This window comes from Aethalodelphis obliquidens, unplaced genomic scaffold (assembly GCF_003676395.1).
Source record: "Aethalodelphis obliquidens isolate GAN/ISIS:26980383/991018 unplaced genomic scaffold, ASM367639v1 scaffold50, whole genome shotgun sequence".
Lineage (NCBI taxonomy): Eukaryota > Metazoa > Chordata > Mammalia > Artiodactyla > Delphinidae > Aethalodelphis > Aethalodelphis obliquidens.
The window spans coordinates 625,090-644,047 of NW_020837994.1; the positions used below are offsets into that span (position 1 = coordinate 625,090).

General features: G+C 55.1%; 1 protein-coding gene across 13 annotated transcripts in view; it reads left to right on the forward strand.

Annotated features, from left to right (window-relative positions):
• Positions 1-18,958, forward strand: part of P2RY2 (purinergic receptor P2Y2) — a 41,095-nt gene that overhangs the window by 14,069 nt on the left and 8,068 nt on the right. Inside the window, exons 1-4 of one of the 13 annotated variants that reach the window (XM_027083313.1) lie at positions 1,733-4,606; positions 11,253-11,340; positions 13,494-13,591; positions 14,286-14,568. The gene's annotated coding sequence lies outside the window, so the exon portion shown is untranslated. Of the gene's footprint in view, positions 1-1,730; positions 4,607-8,462; positions 11,341-13,493; positions 13,592-14,285; positions 14,569-17,015; positions 17,109-18,958 lie in introns of those variants that run through there. The other 12 variants (XM_027083317.1, XM_027083312.1, XM_027083314.1 and 9 more) reach the window with 12 other exon arrangements.

Sequence of the window (18,958 nt, forward strand, 5' to 3'; positions counted from 1 at the left end):
ATCTTGGCTTCCCCCACTGAGTCTCTGTGTGACCCTGACCAAGCCATTTTGCCTGAGCCTTAGTTTTTAGTTCATGAAAAGGAGCTGTGTGAGGAATCAAACTCCTGACAAGAATTGGTCTGCTAGTTAGTGCTGGGAGGTAAACAACAAATGATGGCCACACGGACCCCTACCCAACCTCACGCTGTCCACTGAAACTCCTGATTACATCTCCCACCTCACCCTTATCACTGCCTGGCCAGGTGGCCATCATTTGACAGATGAAGAAACCAAGTTCTGAGGATAGGACTGGCCTCACAGGCGTTGACCCACGCTTTGAAGGTCCCTGTACTTGGTTTAATGCTCTACTATCCCATCTTGAGATTCATACTAATTTTTGAATAAGGGGCCTGCATTTTCATTTTGCCCTGGGTCCCTCAAATTATGTAGCTGGTCCTGCTAGTAGAAAGGTAGAACAGAGGCTTGCCTAGGCCTGGACCAGGCTTCCTGCCTCTGCGGCTGCCTCCCCTGGGTGCCAGCATCTTGGCATGCCAAGAGCCAGAGCTTCCAGGCCGCATTTGACATCAGAGGCCTGGCCCCTGCCCTGGAAATCTGAGGAGCACAGTTCCCGGTCGGTGAGGGAGGCAGGGATGGTCCAGGCCAATGCAGCAGTCCAGAGAGCTAGCAAGACAAGGCTGCTGGAGCCAGCCCAGCCCTGTGTAACCAGAGCTGCAGCGTGGGTCCCAGTGCCATGGCTCAGTCATCACTCCGGGAACTCAGCAGGGCCTTCCTTCCCAGCCCACTGCAGTTTCAGGGCCAGGAGACCTACCACAGACTCACTGTGTGATTTGGACATTCACTTCCACTTTCTGCACTTCAGTTTCCCTATATGTAAAATGATAAAGGTAACACCTACCTCTTAGGGTTCTGGTGAAGATTAAATTAGATACTTTAAGACAATGACTAGGGCTTCCCTGGTGGCGCAGTGGTTGAGAATCCGCCTGCCAATGCAGGGGACATGGGTCCGATCCCTGGTCCAGGAAGATCCCACATGCCGTGGAGCATCTAAGCCCGTGCGCCACAACTACTGAGCCTGCGACCTAGAGCCCACGCCCTGGAGCCCACGACTCACAACTACTGAAGGCCGCGCGCCTAGAGCCCATGCTCTGCGACAAGAGAAGCCACAGCAATGAGAAGCCCACGCACCGCAACGAGGAGTAACCCCCACTCGTCACAACTAGAGAAAGCCTGCGCACAGCAGTGAAGACCCAACACAGCCAAAAATAAATAAATAAATAAATTTATATAAAAAAAGAGACAATGACAAGCACAAAGAAGGTGATCAGTAGAGTTCTTACTCATTTACTCATACAATAAATATTCATTGAGGTTGCCCGGGTGACAGACAGTGCTGTGTACTGGACATTTAACTGTGAACAGGAGGGACCCTAGCCCTACCCTCAAGCAGATCCCCATTAGAGGAGGAGATAGATATCGACAGTGATAAGACTGTGGTAAGAGATGTGACAGAGGGAGGTACCTGATGGGGCACCTGGGCTGGGACTTAGAGGAGCCATGGTGGGGAGTTAGGGGAAAGGGCCAAGGGTGGAGAAGCATCAAGGGGCACAGGCAGGGGGAGCTGCAAGTGCCAGGCAGGAGGCGAGTGAGGGCTCAGCACTGCAGTCTGACTGGAGCAGAGGCAGGAGGGGAGGTGGGGGGGAGGAAAGGCCTGGTGTGGTAGCCTGCAGAGCCAGGATTTATCTTGAGGGTGGTGGTGGCCACCAGAGGGTGTAAGGCAGGCAATGGCTAAGGGGGGTAATGGCACCTGTGAAGGAGGGCTTGGAGGTGTCACGTCCCAGCTGAGCGACAAGACCTGAGCTGGGGCCGGGGCTCCACCCCCAGCACAAATTCTCAGAGTGGGTTTTCTCAGGGGAGATGAGAGCAGTCAGAGAGGGAAGATGAGAAGTCTTGAGAGAGCCAAATGCCTCCTCAGGGTTGGAGAGGCAGGAAGCCTCCTAATGCCTGGCGAGAAGCACTCCTGGGCTTGCCCTCCCCATCCTGACCCAATGCTGCTAATGGAGCCTTGCTCCCTGCTTCCTCTCGTGGTCCCCCCTCCTCGTGGGGACCATGACGTGTCTGGGCCTTCACCACTAGCCCGCCTCGGTCCCCGCCGCGGCGACCTGGCTTGGTTGCATGCTCTTCCACCCAGCTGTAACGGAGCCTCGTGTGGGGCTTGCTATGGGACTCGCTGGGCCTCAGTTCCCAGCCGGATCATGGTTCATCAAACTCTTACAAGAAAATGTAAGTAAATACAAAGATAAAAGCAAAGGAGCTCAGGTTGAAGTGGGACGGGGGCTCCTCAGGCTGCTGTAAGTAGAGGAGACTCAGCTGGGGGATTTGGAGCCTGCTGGACCGGATGATCTCCAAAGCCCAGGGAAAGATGTCAGGAGACCTAGACTTCCAGCCCCTTATTAGAGGGGAATCCTAACCCTTTGAACCAACGTCACTGGGGATGATGGGCAAAACCCTGAAAAAAGGACACCAGATGGGCCACTGAAAAAGGGATCATTATTGCCATTTTGCAGAAGAGGAAACTGAGGCTCAGAGAAGCATCAAAGGAGGTGAGGCAAGATGGGACTCAAGGCTGTGGTGTTCAAGGGCAAATCCCTTGCCTCTGTGCCTCAGGCCTAAGTCACCTGTTGTGGTAGCTCAGACCCTGTGTTTCTCAGGGATGCAGTTTCTTCTGCTGTAAAGTACGGGACTTGACCAGAGCAGGAGCAGAACCTGGGCTGCCCACCTTCCTGTCGACTGGAGGCTGCGGCAGAGCCCTGGCTCCTCATAATGGTAACAAAGGAATTTTTTCTCTGGACCTAAATAGCAGTTACAGTAGAGGGCTGATGGGAGGGGCAAGAAGGGGCGTGGCTGAGGCCTCCAGTGTCCAGGGGGCCTTCCGCACACTGAGACCCCAAGGCCCGGACTCTGTAAGTAGGGGCCACAGAGATTCCTAGCCCCCTAGAAGCTGCATGGACCAGCTTGGACAATATGTGGAGGAGGCTGGACAAGAGGCCTTTGTGTCTCCCGGGTGAAGGTCCCTGGGGCACTGCCGAGGCGGCTGAGCCACACAGGACTGTGTGTCCACCCTGCTCCCGCTCCTGGCAAGGCTGCAGCCAGGCCGCAGTCAGCTGATGTGGAGCCCAGCAGGACTCAAGGTTCTAGGGCCCTGGGCAAGCTCCTTGGCCACAGAAACAGACCTCCTGTGCACTGGTCCAGACACTGACTGTCTAAAGCCATACATGGAAGGTCACTGGTTGTTGGGAGGGTGAGTGTAATTGCCTCTAATTCACAGAAAAGGAGGCCCTGAAAGGGGCTGGAACTGGGTCAAGGTCTCCCAGAGTCAGTGCTGAAGCTGAGCCAGAACATGCACTCCTGACGCCTAGACCAGAATGAGAGAGAGGGGGGCATTCATTCATTCATCCATTCAAACATCCAACAAGTACTGAACAACTCCTGGGACCTCTGGGACCGGTGAGAAGAAGGCAGACAGACCTGGTCCCTGCTCTCCTGGAGCTCACAGTCCAGGAAAGGGACAGACATAGGGTCCCTGGCCACAGGAGCCACGGGAGTGGGGTTGAGGGTAGAGAAGGGAGTGATGTCTGTGTCTGGAGTCGTCTGAGAAGGCAGCTCAAGGGAAGCAGCTGAAGATGATGGACCAAGAAAAGCCGAGTGTTCAGGAAATTTCTAGTGACTCTTTCTGGCTGAGATTAAGCACAGAGAGCACAGGGGAGGCTCCCCCCACCCTCCTCCCCAGAGGTGGAGAGTCAGAACCCTGAATGCCCGGATTTCCTCCTGGAAATAGAAGGCGAGTGCTCTGAGCAAGGTGCCTGGGAAGAGTGGACACAGGTTCGGGGAAGGTCTCGCGGTGGGCAGCGACAGGGGCCACAAGAATGCCAAACTTTGCAAAACTTTAGCGTCTCTGAAAACCACTCATCATCCCGTATGAGGAAGCCCAGGGAGCCTCGGTCCCCAGGCGGTAGGACAGTCGCCGCCAGCCCCTCCCCGGGCAGCACCCGAAGCGGACGCCCTGACCCCGCGGCCCTATCGCCCGGCAGCGTCCCCAAGTGGTTGGCGGAGTGTCTGTCGGGACGGGAGGTGGTGATGGCTGTGCCTGGGTCTGTCCAGAGTCCGTCCCGCCCCCGGCCTGACCCGGCAGGGTAGGAAGCCGGGCGGGGCTCTCAGGCACGTGGGTCCCCGCCGCGGCGACTGGACGCTGGCGCTGGCAACCGGGAGTCGCGGCCGGGGCACTGCGGGCTGACGAGCGCCCTGCGAGGTGAGAGCGGGCCGCCTGCAGGGCCCGGAGACGAGGAGACGGCGGCGGGCGGGCCCGGATACGCGGCCGGTGGCGGCTCAGCCGGCACCGGGCAGGCAGAGCGGAGCGCGCGGGGCTGGCCGAGGAGGCGCGGTTCCCAGCCGGTGTGAGCGCTCCGGCAGGTCCGTGGTAGAGCTGGGTCTCCACTGGAGCTTCGATCTTGGGGAATGTGGACGGATACCCGCACGGATACCCGGGTGAACGTGCACGGATACCCGGGTAAATGTGCGTCCGCGTATTTGGGAAAGTCTTTGTCACTGGGTGAGTGAGTGCGCCCCTGCGGGGTCGAGTTGCTGAACCTGTGGAACTTGTTTGTGTTTGTGCTCTGGTGTGGGCGCCCCGGCAGCGTGGGACCAGGGCCAGAGACAGGCCAGCCTTGGAGGCCCGCTGAGCCCCCTCCCTCCAGGGGCGCTCTGGGGGGCAACCTCGCCTGGGCATCGGCAAGACTTGGGGGGGCCAGAGCAGAGGCCTAGAAGGACAGTTAACCCTCTGTCAGGGCAGTTTTAATCTGGCAGGCTGCGGTACGAAGGATGAGTCTGGAGAAAGACAGTTCCCTCTCTCCCCACCCCAACTAGGGCTGCAGGTGTCAGGCTTGGGGTCGCCAGGAGCCAGACCCAAGGGCCAGGCCCTGCTGTGAACCAGAACTGCCAGTTTGGAGTCTGTGGGACTGATGGCAGCTGTTCCTTTCATCATGCATCCCCAGCTTCCCTGGGCCCACAGCCTGAAGTGCCCACTTTGTTTGGGATCTAGGCTGGAATAATGAGGAGCTTTTGAGGGTCAGGGTGGGGCCCAGATAAAGTCTCAGCTAACTATTGGTGGGAGCGGCTGGGAAAGAGAGTCTTTGAGCAGACAGAGCCCCCTGAAAGCTCTCTGGAGACCCAGAGAGCTATACTCCACCGTGCCTTGTACACTGTGTGACCGTGGGCAAGGCATGTCCCTTCTCTGAGCCTCAGTGGCCTCGTCTGTAAAGGGGGAGTAATAATGATGTGGAACATGAGGACAGTTGCAGAGCTGGTGTGTGGGTCATGTTCAACACAAATATCCTCCTGGGCAGGCTCAATGCTTGGGGGTGGGGGGATCAGTTCCTGGAGGGAACTTCCTGAAACCCAAATCCCAATCATTCTCCTCCTTGGGCTAAACTTTCACAGGACTTCCACTGGACTAAGCCTGAGCCCCTTGGCCTGGGACTCAAGGCCCCTGAGAACTGGTCCTTGCCACCTTCTCCAGCCACCTCTCCTGCCTGACTCTTCACCCTCTAGTAAATGCATGTAATCTGCTGTGCGCAGTAGTCAGTTTCTTGCTTCTGGACCATTGCATATTCTATACTCACTGCCTGAACTGCCCTCCTACTCTCATCTTCTTCAGTTGGAGAACTACCCAGCCTTGGAGGCCAGTTCAGATGCCCCCTCCTCTGGGAAGCCTTCCTTGATTCCCCCAGCTGGGTTGGAGCCTCTTCTGGGCTCTTGCAGTCCTGGTCCCACCTTGGACTGTTACGGTCTCTGTCTGTCTCCTCCTTCCCTCTCCCAAGGTCTGGGGACCCCTGGAGGGCAGGAACTGGGTCTCACTCATTTTTGTGTTGCCAGGACCCTGCACAATGCTGAGCTAAACTGGGAGAGCAGCAGCAGCCCCTAACCCCTGCCCCCTGTCCCCAGCTTCCCCAGTGAAAGCCTGTCTACAGTGGAGCTCCACGTCATTACAAAGAAGGGGAAACCAGAATCAGGTCACCAGAATGGGTGCACAGATTGTCAGAACAGTGTGTCCTGGGGCACTACAGGACTCAGGGTGCACAAGCTGAAAACGTGGATTTCATCCAGAAGGCAATAGGGAGCCTTGGAAGTTTTGTGAGCAGGGCATGGTCAGAACAGCATTTCAGAAAGATCTCTCTGGTTGCAGCGTGGAGAATGGATTGAGTAGTGTTGAGTACGAGAAGCTTAGGGCATTTGTGAGATTGACACCAGACCCATCCAGGCATTATTTAAAGTTGGAGCCCTTGTCCCTGTGGCCAAACACTTCTCTGAGTCCTCAGATGCTCTTGCTGAGGAATTTGGGGAGAGTTAGGACTCTCCCTCCCCTAGTAGGAGCCAGGAGACTTGAAATTGATCTCATCCCAGCTTTGCCCCCAACACGCTGGGTGACCTTGGGACAGTTCTTGCCCTGCCAGCCTCTAAAAGGAGGCCAGAACCAGTGAAGTCTTGAATTGAGAGTATGTGGGGCTGGGGGGAGGGGACAGCTGGCATGAAAGGCTTATCACTTTCCACTTCGTCTTACCTTGGGCTGTCCTGGGGTCTGTTTGGAGGGGTTGGAGTGTCACGGTGGGTGACACTCACACATGGTTGCCAAGCTTGGACTGCAAAGTGAGACTATGGCCCCTCCTTTTTTGTCCTCCTCCTGCCCAGGGTGCACAGAGCTTTGAGGTTTCTGGATCCTCCAAAGACCAGCTAAAAGAGTGTGAGAACATCACCAAGTCCTCATAGGTGACCCCGTGAAGGCTTTGATTTGGCTTCTTTCCTGGCTGTGAGGAGCCACTGTGCCCCTTTAGGTGTCAGTTTTGCCATCTGTAAATTGGGCATGATGGTCCTTGTATCTTCGGATGCAGGTTGCTATGAGGATTCTTAAGACAGTGTCTAGGAAAGGGCCTTGTAAGCTGTAAAATGCAAGGCACAGGGGAGGCGCGTGACAGTTACAGACCTAAATGCGTTTTGAAGACGATACAAGAACACAAATGCAATAGTGAGGGATCGTGCTGGTTATTGGAATTTTAACTATTGACAGCCTTCCTCTCCCTGCCCTCTCTGCAGAGACAGCTTACTAGTAACATTTTATAAATGTACTTCATTTTATCTTCCACCAGCCCCGTAAGGGAGGAATTATTACTCGCATTTTGCAGATAAGGAAATAAAGGCTCAGAGAGCACCTTGACCAAAGTCACAAAGCTGGTGAAAGCTGGGATTCCTGCCTACCTGCCCTACCTAGCTTATCCCTCCGCATTCAAGACAGAAGCCCCATCTGGGTGAGGCCAGGTCCTCTAGTTTTCAGGCTGAAGGAAGTTTGAATTCCATCCTGAAAACACGTCTTCAGTTCTTGCTTGTGGCCTGATTACCCAGCTGCTGGTAAGATAGTATCTGCTCAGGCTGCCCACAGGGCTGGAGAAGCCTTGCTGATCTGGGTGAGAGGGGGTGCAGTCACCCCGGTGAAATCTTTCCTCTCCCCAGCTTCCTTCTGTGGGTCTGTCTGGTGTACCTTTTGACCCACACCTTCCTCTTAGGCCTGCCTTTGTGTCCTCAGGTCTGGCCTCTCCCAGCCATTGGGAGACTGGCTATGGGGGCCTTCCCTGACCTCTGTACTCATCCTAGAGGTCAGTTGCAGGACTAGGTCAGGCCGGGCCCACTGTCCCTCTCTGTCCACATCACCCAGCACAGGCTGGGTACAGAGAAGGTGCCAGTGAGTGTTTGGGAAATGAATGACCAGGTGAAATTAGGTGTATAATAGAAGAGAAAGATCTTGCTCCATGGAGAGATACAGTTGGTTCTTGAGCAGAGGGGTTCCTCTACTCCTCTGTCATGCCATCTCCAAGGACTGAGTTGTGTCTGGTCCAGTGAGTAGCTGGAGTCCCTGCTGGGAAGATGGGCAACCTAGGCCCTTCTGGGCGGCTGCTTCCTCCTTGGTGCTCCACCCTGGTGCCCTGTCATCACAGTGACAATGACACTGCCTGGGCACTGGAGCATGGGAGGAGGGCCTCCCTCAGACTTCCTGGGGCCCTCTCCTCTCCTCTCCCCTCCCCCTGCCTTGGGGAGGATCCTGGTGTTGCTACAGCTTCCTGGTGAGCGCGCAATCTCCCCAGCCTCAACTTGTGGGAGGAGTCTTGCTGTGGCTGGGCTGTGGGCCAGCAAGGATGCTTTCCATCTCACAAGGAAATCCAGGGCCAAGGGATCAGCTCCCCTCACTGGACCATTATGTGTGTAGTCTCCTTCTTGATCCCTCCTTTCTTTCTTTCTTTTTTTTTTTTTGCGATACGCGGGCCTCTCACCGTTGTGGCCTCTCCTGTTGCGGAGCACAGGCTCCGGATGCGCAGGCTCAGCGGCCATGGCTCACGGGCCCAGCCGCTCCGCGGCATGGGGGATCTTCCCGGACCGGGGCATGAACCTGTGTCCCCTGCATCGGCAGGCAGACTCTCAACCACTGCGCCACCAGGGAAGCCCCCGATCCCTCCTTTCTGACCCCCCCTTTCCTATCCAACTTCCATGTGGCACCATCTTTGCAAAGATCACCTCCTACCATGTCCTTCCCTGCTTAAGCCCTGCCAGGGCTCCTCATTTTCCTCAGGATTGAGGCCTCAGCCCGGCCTTCAAGCCTTTCCGTGTGAGACCTCAGGCCCTCCCACATTCCGTGCCACCTAACCCTCCACTCCAACTTCACATGACCCCCCAGTCTTCCCCCGACAGGCCACGCTGTCACACCACGGCATCTTTGCACGTGCTCCTCCCTCTGCCTTCAGTGCTCTCCTACATTTTTGTCTACCTGACAAACTCCATATCATCCTTCAAGTCCCAGCTCAAATGACCCCTCCTCAGGGAAGCTCTCCCTGACTACATCCCCACGCCAGTTAGAGGTTACTCTGGATTCCATATCCCCAGGGCTTCCCTTAGTCATGGCTTAATCACTCAAGCGGACTTGGTCCATGTCTGTGTCTTTCTCCCCATCCGGACTGGAGCTCCACAAGGGCCTGACAGAGTCTGATCTGAGTCTGGGTTTGCAGGGTCTTTCTGAGGTTGGGCATATGGGGGTATTAGCCAGTGTTTGTTAAGACACTGTGACTCCTGGGAAAGCGATTTATGATTGTGTTACTCTGAGAGTCTAGACTCCTGTGGTTCTGAAAATCTCAAAACCAAAGCTGTCAGAAGCAATGAATAACAGAAGCGAAGAAACATTTAGCATTCACTCCTGGAACCAGAGACTCCTGGAACTGGACTGTAAGAACCAATGAACTCCAAATCCTGGAAGCACTCTGAGTGAGACAATCAGAATCACAGGCTCACGTATATCCTGGCCAACACTTTTGTCCCTTTTTCTACCTTGGGGGTCTCCATTCTCCCTCTTTCCGCCGAAACTGGACCCTTCCTGCTTCTCCACAGACCTGATCACGGCCCCTTCTAGGAGGCTTCCCTGACTCCTCTGACCATGACCCCTCCTCCTCTGCTAGGTCACCTGGTAAGTCCCCCTGCTGAGAAGTGTTCGGGGTCTCTTTGCCAAGATGGGCAGATGCAGCCTCCACATTAGGACAGCACATGATCTGCTAGCCCCACGGAGCACCCACCTGCCCCCCTTGTCTTGCTCATTCCTCATGAGCTGTCTTACGTAGCAGTGATTCTCCCTGTCTGACCAGTGAGGAACCTGAGGCTCAGAGAGTGGAACTGACTTGACCAAGATTGCACAGCATGGATGGTTCCAAGTTGGAGCCTGAACCCAGGGTTCTTGCCTCTTGAGTATGGCTGGAGACGTTCGAGTGTGATGGGTTGGGGTGGGGTCCAGGGCATTGTGGTTCTGAACTTGTTCAGTTTAGCAACTGTGCGGGGCTGTGCTGTGTCAGAGGTGGATTAGATGGCTTGGAGTCCTGCCCTGGAGTGGGTTTGGGGGTGCTCAACCCCACACTGAAAATTAGAAGACCAGACCTTGATAAGGCCCTTCCTCTTCAGGAGTCTCAGTTTCCTGATCTGTAAGGTGGGAGGACCAGCCTAGCTGACCTGAGACCCACACACTCAGATGCTCTGAGCTCAACCCCAATGGGTGGCTCCTACGGTCAGGATCCTGAGGGCTCCCAAGGGGGAGAGAGATTCCAGAAGGGGCTACAGAGACCCAGGGCCTCCAGCGGAGGCTGCAGAGGCTTCACACGACAACAGCACCTGCTGATGACATCTGAGGTTAGCCCTCAGCTATTTCCCCAGACAAGCCCCAGTGTTCATGGTGCAGAAAGCACACCAGAAAAGGCTGGGGGCCTATTGGCCTTCAGCCCCATGGAGGACATTTGGGAGGGGGCAGAGGATGACTTCCAAGATTCTTCCTATCCTCCAACCCAGCCTTGTCCTCTCTACTCCCCTCAAGCCACAGGGATGACTGACAGTTTCCCAAACATATTGCCCCAGTTTTCGCTCACTCTGCTCCTCTTCTCTCTCCACCCTCTTGACTCCTACCCATCTTCCAAAGGCAGGTGTCCTCTCCTCCAGGAAGCCTTCCCTGATCACTGCCCGCCCCCCATTCCCATTAGCGTCCCTCTTGGTTCCTTCAGCTCTCATCACCTTAAGTTGTTGCTGACTCTTTCTGGTTCTTCCCCTGTCCTCTTCCCTCCACCCTCAGCCTTGACAGTGAGCTCCTCAAGATCACGGAAGGGTCTGACCCACCTCAGGGTCCCTAAGTGCCCCGCACAGGGACAGGTGTAGGTATGGCAGCCCCTGTAAAGGGTGAGTGAGTGATGGGGTATGGTGGGGTGTAAGTCCTGCGGGGGATCCCTAAGCTGCCCTCCCTTCTGAGGATAGCCTTCAGTGTGGGAACCTTGATCTGTGGTCAGTCTGGCTGTGACCTTGCTTCTCTGCCCATAATACCTGTGGGTTTCCTGCCCCTCTTATCTTCCTGGGATACCCCCATCCTCCCTGCCTTCTTCACGTGCTAAAATCATATCTCTTTTAATTATTTCACAAAATGAGTCTAAATCATCTCCTTTAGTCATCTCGACAAACTTACGAGGCAGGTACTGTTCTTAGATTGCAAGGAAATTGAGAGTTAAGTTGTGGAGCTGAGGCTTGTCCAGATCCTATAGCTGGGAATGGCAGAACTGGGATCTCTCACCCGCCCAGTGCCCTCCCCTGCCCCTCAGTGGTGTTCTGGATCCAGAGCCTCTGTTTTCCCTTCACAGCACTCCACCCCCAGCAGAGGCAGGCAGCAGGAGTTTCCAGAATGGTGATGGGTCACTTTCCCCTGTCAGACTGGACAGGGCCAGCCAGGTGGGTATGGAGCAGGCAGTACATTCCAGAGCCACCCTAGTGGAAGCTGGAATGTTGTCCAACCACCTTGGAAATTCTGCAACCAGCCTGGGAACTGCCCCAGTCACTCCTCCTGGCTTTGGGGTCACTAGCCTGGGACCACAGGGAGACAGACCCAGTGTGGGATAGAGACAGAGCCAGGTTAAGGGAGAGGGTAGTCCGTCTGCATGCTAGGCTTGGCTCTGCCCTTGCCTTATTGGTGACCTTGGGTGAGATCTTGGGCTACCCTTTCTGGCCTTGATGGTTTTTTTTTTTTAACTGTAAGATGGGTACAGTAACCATCATGGCTGCTTCACAATGGGGAACTACCAGGAAGAGTAGATCTTGGGCCCTGCCAGTAAGATGTTCCCTCCGGTGGAGAATTAATCAGACAGGCAAAACTGTGGGGCTCAAAGAGGGCTGGTCAGGGAGCTTCCTGGAAGAGAGGATCCGGGCTTTGGAGGGTATGAGGTAGTTACCCCAAAACTGGGTTCGCCTCTTCATGGGCATCAAGCCAAAAGGCATAACCCAGCCAAAAAGCGGGAGAGGGAAGTACTTACTACTTGCAGCAAGTAAGGAGAACACCGGGGACCTTTCCCAAAGCAGTGTCTCACTGAACAGCAAAATTGGGGGAGTTTTAAGCTAAGGGTACATGAATACTCACTTGCAAGGGATATGAGCAGAGAACTCAGCATATAATTGCGGCAAAGGTTGACAGGGTCTAAGCTTTAGTTGACTGAGGACTCAAGTCAGAAAAGGTCATCATCATCATTCCTTAGGTTCCAGTTGATCTGGTGGTTGAGCCCTCAAGGGGGGTTTAAATTTTGCAGAACTGCTCAAGAAAGTGCTTCAGGCTAATCTTTACCATTGAAACAGAGCTGGGAATCTTTACAACTGATTTATTGTATTTGCTATTGCTACTTCTCTCGCCCTTAAGATCATTAATTACTGAGACCTGTTCAAGGGCAAGCATTTTTGGCCAGGTTTAAATCCTAGGCCTAATATGGCTTCTCTTATGCCAAGAAAGCCATGCCTGGTTTTCTTTCTCTGGGGAACCCCTACCTTATCTGCTTACAGTCAGGGGCATAGCTCCTAAAGTCAGACAGACGGGGGCTGCTCTGCCATTTGCTAGCTCTGTGACCCTGGAGAGGTCATTCAACCTCTCTGAAATTCTCAGGACTAAACGAGAAGAGGTTGATGGAGCCATCTAACATGGAACTTGGCACAGAGAAAGCATTCAACTCTTGTTATGACATAGCTGTTAGAAGATAAGGGAGGGTATCCCTAAGCAAAGATATGACCACGGGACTGCTTTTGCTGTGTTGGAGACAGAAAGATGAGGGTGGAGGCGGAGAGGGAGAGTGGTGTGGAGGACGGCAGGCACCAGATCAGCAGGGCTTTGAGTGCCAGGCTCAGGAACTTAGATGTCAACCTGAGGGCAATGGGGAGCCATGGAAGGATTTTGAGCTCCATAGTATGTGGTCAGATGTGTGGTTTAGGAAGACCCATAACTGCAGTATGAAAGATGGACAGGAGGGGCAGGAGTGGAGGCAGGGAGTAAGTAGGCTAGTGCAATGGTCTGGAGGAGAAATGCAGGCTCAAAACCACGGGGTCGGGAAGAGTGGCACGTCTAAGCCACTGCATTGGTCGAACTGACAGGGCTTGGTGAGTGATGGTTTCACATGGGTGGGAAAGAGAGAGGTTGTCAAGGGTATACTGGAGCTTTGAAGCCTGGAAGGATGCATGGTAGAGACCCTTCTCAGAAATGGGAGAGTGGCTTTGAGAACGTGTGTTGTTCTACCTTAGTCTTTTGAGTGAAGATATCGCCCTAGGAGGAGAAGACTGGGTGTGACCCTGGTGGAGTGGGCAAAAAGGTGAAGCTCTTTCTTTCACCTTGTCACTAGACTCCAGAACAGACTGGCAAACAGCTACCAGCCCACTGGCCAATGTCAGCCTGAGACTCCTGGGGCAAGGTGCACTGGGAAAACGGTGGTCCAGGGCCTTTCCAGTGCCCCCTCCCCCTGCTCTATTCCTGCAGCCACCCATCTCCTCTCCCCACTTTCCTCCATGCTTGCATTGTACTTCCAGCTTGGGGACCTGGCTCAGCTGTCTCAGACCCCACTCCCCCATTGCAGGGAAATGAAATCGGGAGAAAAAGGAGGGGGATGTTCTTCTCCGAGATGGGTCTGAGGTTCTGCTGGGACCTGACCACACAGAGGCGTTCCTCCACCAGGTCACCATCCCCTCACTGAAGCACTGTGCCTGCTCTGTGGGAGGGGCTTCAGGCAAGACATAAAACTAGGGCCAGAATCCAGACCTGGGTTCTGCTCTTGGCTCTGTCCCTGGCTTATTGTGAGGCCTTGGGCCTTAGTTTCCTCCTCTGTCAAATGGGAGGTTGGCAGAGGTGATTTCTAAAGGCTGTTCCAGGCCCTGACTGTTTAAGACTCTGGGAGAGAGTGTGTGTGTATACTGTGTATACATCTGAGTATGACTATGTACATCTCTGTGTATCTGTGTATCTAGGTGTATCCATGCCTGTGTGTGTCCTTGTGTGTTTACAACACCTGTGGAGGAATGGTTAGAGGTGGGATGAGGGAGGAAGGGTATTCCAGATAGAGACCCAGCTTGAGCTAAACTAGATTGGCCAGAGTACTGTCGAGTGTACACTGGACAAGGAGGGTATTGACTGTTTCCAGACCAGGACCAAGGGAGGGGACACTGGAGGCTCAGCTCAACTCTGCAGGGTATGGGGGAGACCCTGCCTGGCAGAGCCACCCTCCCGTGAAAGGGGACCTGGGCCTGAAGGCTGGGAACAACCGTCCCTAGAACATGTGAGCTAAGGGTGGATGGCTAGGGGTTGAGGGTGGGCAGAGGACACTCCTGCCTACCGGGACAAGCACACCAGCTCACCTCTTTGCCTCTTTCAGACCAAGATTGGAGCAGAAGAGGCAGCCCGGGGAAGGCTCAGCCTGGCTGACTTCCCGTGACCCAGAGCCCAAGCTGTCTCCACCTCCCTGTCTCAGGAGCCCAGGCACTGCCTGCCCTGAGAAATGCTGGAAGCTGGGCGAGGCCCCAGGCCAGGGGACCTGTTTTTCTTGTTTCCCACAGAGTTCCCTGCAGCTCGGTCCAGGGGTCCAGGCGGGTGCATTCATGAGTGAGGAATCTGAGCCTGCGCTGAGCATCCTGACAGTGAGAACAGGGGCTGGTCAGGTATGGGTGTGCAAGGGCAGGGTCTACTGGCTGGGAGGCTGGGAGGCTGGGAGGCTGGGAGCCTGGGAGGCTGGGGCCGGTGCACTCGTGCATGTGTATACACTGAACTGGGGGTAAATCAAGGGGATCTGTGCCCTGCCCCCTCGTTCCCAGGCTGTGATGAATTCAGGCTTCAGAGCCAGACAGCCCTGGGTATCAAACCCAATCTTTCCAATTCCTGGCAGTGTGACCTTGAACAAATAGCTTAACCTCTATGGCGGCATCTGGCAAGGAATGAGGTGAGGGATGAAATGAGAATGCTGCAGGGAAGTCGCTCTGCCCAGACTTGACCCCTACAAAGTGAAGGGGGTGGTGATCTAGGATCAGGAGCTCCTGAGCCAGAGATGGGTGAGGTAAAGGAATGTGGATCAGAGAGCTGACCCGTCTCCAGAATGCCTGGGTCCGGTTCCCCTCCCTCTGGCATTTCTCTGATGTGTCCGGAGTAGAGCAGGGCTCTTGAAAGAGAGACAGTCCAGGAGCCTGCCTAGGGCAGGAGCAGGCCTCAGGTGAGCTGGGCCCCTGGAGGGCTGTTGTGACCCCTGGCCACCTAGGATCAGCTGCTGAGAAATCCTTCAATGTCATTGTCCTGTGAAAGGTCCTCAGAGGAATAAGGGAAAGGAGAGCCATCATCATAAAGCTTAGCCTCCTCTGGCCTCCCATAGCTCTTGTGCTTGCTTCATTCATTCATTCACTCACTCATTCATTCATTCTCTCATTCATGTCATACCTGCTTTGGATCAGGCCTCTTGCTGGATGATAGGACCAGAGAAAGGAATCAGATGGACCCAGCCCTCCAGGAGCACCTGGAATGTGTTGGGGTAGAGAGTGGAAGGACAAATTCCCAGCAGGGTGTGAGGAATGCCCTGGGGGATTAGTGATGGAGGGGGAGAGCTTCAGAGATGAGGTGACATTTGAGAAGAGCCTTGAGGGGTGGGCAGGATAGAGTGCAGTGTGTGTGGGTCTGGAAAGGCTTTCTAGACAGAAAGAACAGCAATACACAAAGGCAGGAAAGCCTGGCAGGCACTTACATGGCTCACATCTCCCTCCACACTAGGAGCTCTTGAGCGCAGGGCCAGCCAGAACTGGACACAGAGGGGCTGGTGAGTGGTGTTGGACAAAGGTAGGCGGGAGCTGGTCCTGGGGAGCTGGGAGTGAGGCCCCAAGGGCATCAGGGGTCAGGAGAGGCAGTGGAGAGGGTTGATGGAGAGGGCTGGGCACTTGGCTGTCTCCATAAGCAGGGGCTGCTCAGAGCGGGTGGGGCAGGAAAGATGTTCTCACAGGTTGGTGGGCCAGCCTGTGGAGGGGTAGGACAGGCAGGGTCAGTCTGGACAGGGGCCACAATGATAGAGTCCCCAGCTGGCCTGTGAGGGTGGAGGTCAGGATGTCTTAAAATAGGTGGAAAGGGCAGCTCCCTTGGTTCATGAGAGACTTAGGGAAGTTTCTGCCCCTCTCATCAGTGTCGGAGATTCCATCATGAGTAATTAGCAAGAAACTGTGTAGAGCAATGAGATGTTGACCATGAAGGGAAGATGAGGGCCCTGACCCCGACTCTGAGGAGAGACCCAGCAGGCCTCAGCACCTGGGCAGGAGCGGAGCAGCAGTGGGGAGGTGGGGCTGGGGGGATGCTCCCTGAGCAGGGTACAGAGGGGCCACCCTCCCTGTCTCCAGCGGGGCAGAGCACCTCATGGGGGAAGTTTGAGAACCACAGTTCTACCAGGCCAGGGGATTCAGCCCATGAGAGGTCTGAACCTCAAGAGGGCAGGAAATACCTGATGTCCTCTGGGGCTCTGTGGCAGAGCTGCACACCCCAAGCCAGTGTCCCCAGGGGGAATGGCTCCTCCACAGATTCTTAGTCTCACACCCGGGCTTCCAGGCTCCTCCTACAGCTCCTGTGAGCCAGCAACTCCTGCTCATCTCCCAGTGCACCAGACCTGCTGGTCCCAGCCTTCGCCCTTCCCCACAGTCCATGATGTGGCATCTCACACTTACCATGCCCGACACTGAGTTCCCCCTCCTCCCGACCCCTGAGCCTGAGGCATCCTGGCCCCTCCTCCATGCAAACTCCCTCTGGGCCAGTCTCTCCAGCCACCCTCTCAAACAGCTCTCAGACCTCTTCCCTCACGAGGTCCCCAGGCCTGACCCCAGCTTGGGCCTTGGAGTCATTCCTCTGGTCCACCACACTCACCTGCTTCACAGCCTCCAGGACCTTCTATCTTTCTCTTCCACCCCTGGCCTGAGAGAGCTCCCCAAAGATTTCAGGAAAAAGCCGCAGGTGAGCTGAGCCTCGAAGCTCGTAACACACAGTGTACCTGCTGTGTGCCAGGCATGGCTCCAAACGTGTTACACGAATTACCTAATCCTCACAGCAGCCCTGTGATATAGGTTCTGTTAATCACCTCATTTTACAGATGAGGGAACAAAGGCAGTCTGTGTCCAGAGGCCGGGTTCTTCTTAATCACCGGAGTTTGCTGCGCTGATGAACAGAGCTGTAATTTGAACAGGTGGAGGCGACGGGTGTGAATGGATCCCAGATTGAAGGAGCAACATAAGGCTGGGAGGCAAAAAGCATTGGGTGCATTCAGGAAACTGCAGGTCACAGGGGATGCGGCTGGTGACAGAGGCTGGATTATGAAAACCTCTGGTACCAGACTGAAGAGCTCGGTTTTCTCCTGAGAGCAGACAGGAGCCACAGGAGGTTTCAAGCAGGAGAATGACTTTGTCTTTTCCAGAGACCCCTCTGGACTGGGGGGACTGAGGCTGGAGACAGGGAGGCCGATGCAGTGGCTCCAGCAGCAAGGGTGGAGGTGACACTGGGCTGCAAGGAGTGGAGTGGGATACAGGAAGTGCTTTCATGCTGGGTCCTGAGTCCTGGCCCCAGGACAGAGGGGTCCCAGCAGTTTGGCCCTGCCAGCGCCCCCCACCCCAACCCCATACTTACCTCCTCACCCTGGATCTGCCCCGGCTCCTTGGGGAGGAGCCTGTGTCCGTGGGAGGGAGGTCACAAGTGCAGGCTCCCTGCCTCCTGGTAGCATCTTTGCTGACAATAGGAGGCAGGGAAGATGGGGGAAGGGGAGGGTTATGGGGAAAGAAGGAAGCTGAGGGAGCAGTGTGTCCTTCAGCACCTCTTAATCTTAACTTCATGGGCCTCAGGCTGCTTCTGGGAGACCAGGCTGGGCAAGAAGCTCAGTGTCTAAGGGAGTGGATGTCACCGGCCCCGCAGAATCTCTAAGCCCCAGCCTCTCAGGACCCCAGGTTCCAAAATGAAAGGGGTTTTACAGCCCCAGATTCTCAGGACACACATGACATCTGTCCTCTCTGTCGTCCCAGACACACCCACACATAGGGCACAAGCCCTTCTGCAGACTCTGCTAGAGAGATGCTTGCACACCCCCATAAGCAGAGAGTTCACTACCTCCTCCTACAGCCCCTTCCATTGTGGGATGGACCCAGATAGGAGTTGCAGCCTATCCCCGCCTGTGACCTGGGCCAACTTACCTGAATGATCTGTGTCTCAGCCTCTTTGTCGGAAACCTGGGCATGATAACCTGGCTCCCTGAACCGTGTTGTAAGGATAGAATGAAGTCACATGAATAAAGCACACATAGTAGTAGTGGGGCTTGAATAATGTCAGCTCCCCCTGCCCCTTCACACTATTAGAAAGCTATTCTTTGTGTTTGTCCCAAACCTGCCCCTCTGGGACTCCCGTTATGATTTCCAGCCTACCTTCTGAGACCTTTGGGCACACCTTTGCCTTCCAGACTGGGATAGTCTGAGAGAGAGCTCTTGGTCACGTTGGAGGGGTGGGGAGAGGAGGAAGGTGGCATCCTGATCTCCAGGTGCTCACTGTCTGGGCGGTCAGGCATCAGGGCTGTGTTATATGCTCACTGGGGACAAGGTAGGAGAAGGTCAAGGTAGTGATGATGCGTGAAGAGAAGCTGGGCAAGCGTGGAGGAAGCTGAATTTGCCCCCCAGCAGAAGTCCCCCAATGCCCCCACTACCACCTACACCCCAGACTTCCCTGGAATCTTCAGGAGGGTCACAGCCCCATCTGGTAGCCTCATAGGCCAGGGAGCAGGACTTCTGTTTACAGATGCAGAAAGTACCAGAATAGGAGTGCCTAAAAATATTTGCTGAGAGGTGAATGAATGACTGAAGAGGGAGACCCTTGGAAATACTCCCTCAAATACCAAAATACCAGGCACAGGGCCAGAGCCTCCTCAGAGAGAAGAAAGCTGAGCTAAAGGAAAGAACGTCCTGATGCCACCAGGAAGGTGTGGGCTTCCCACTGGCCACAAACAGGCAGTGGGCACTGGGTGTGAGGTGGACCCAGTCAGCCTCAAAGGCCCCTTTC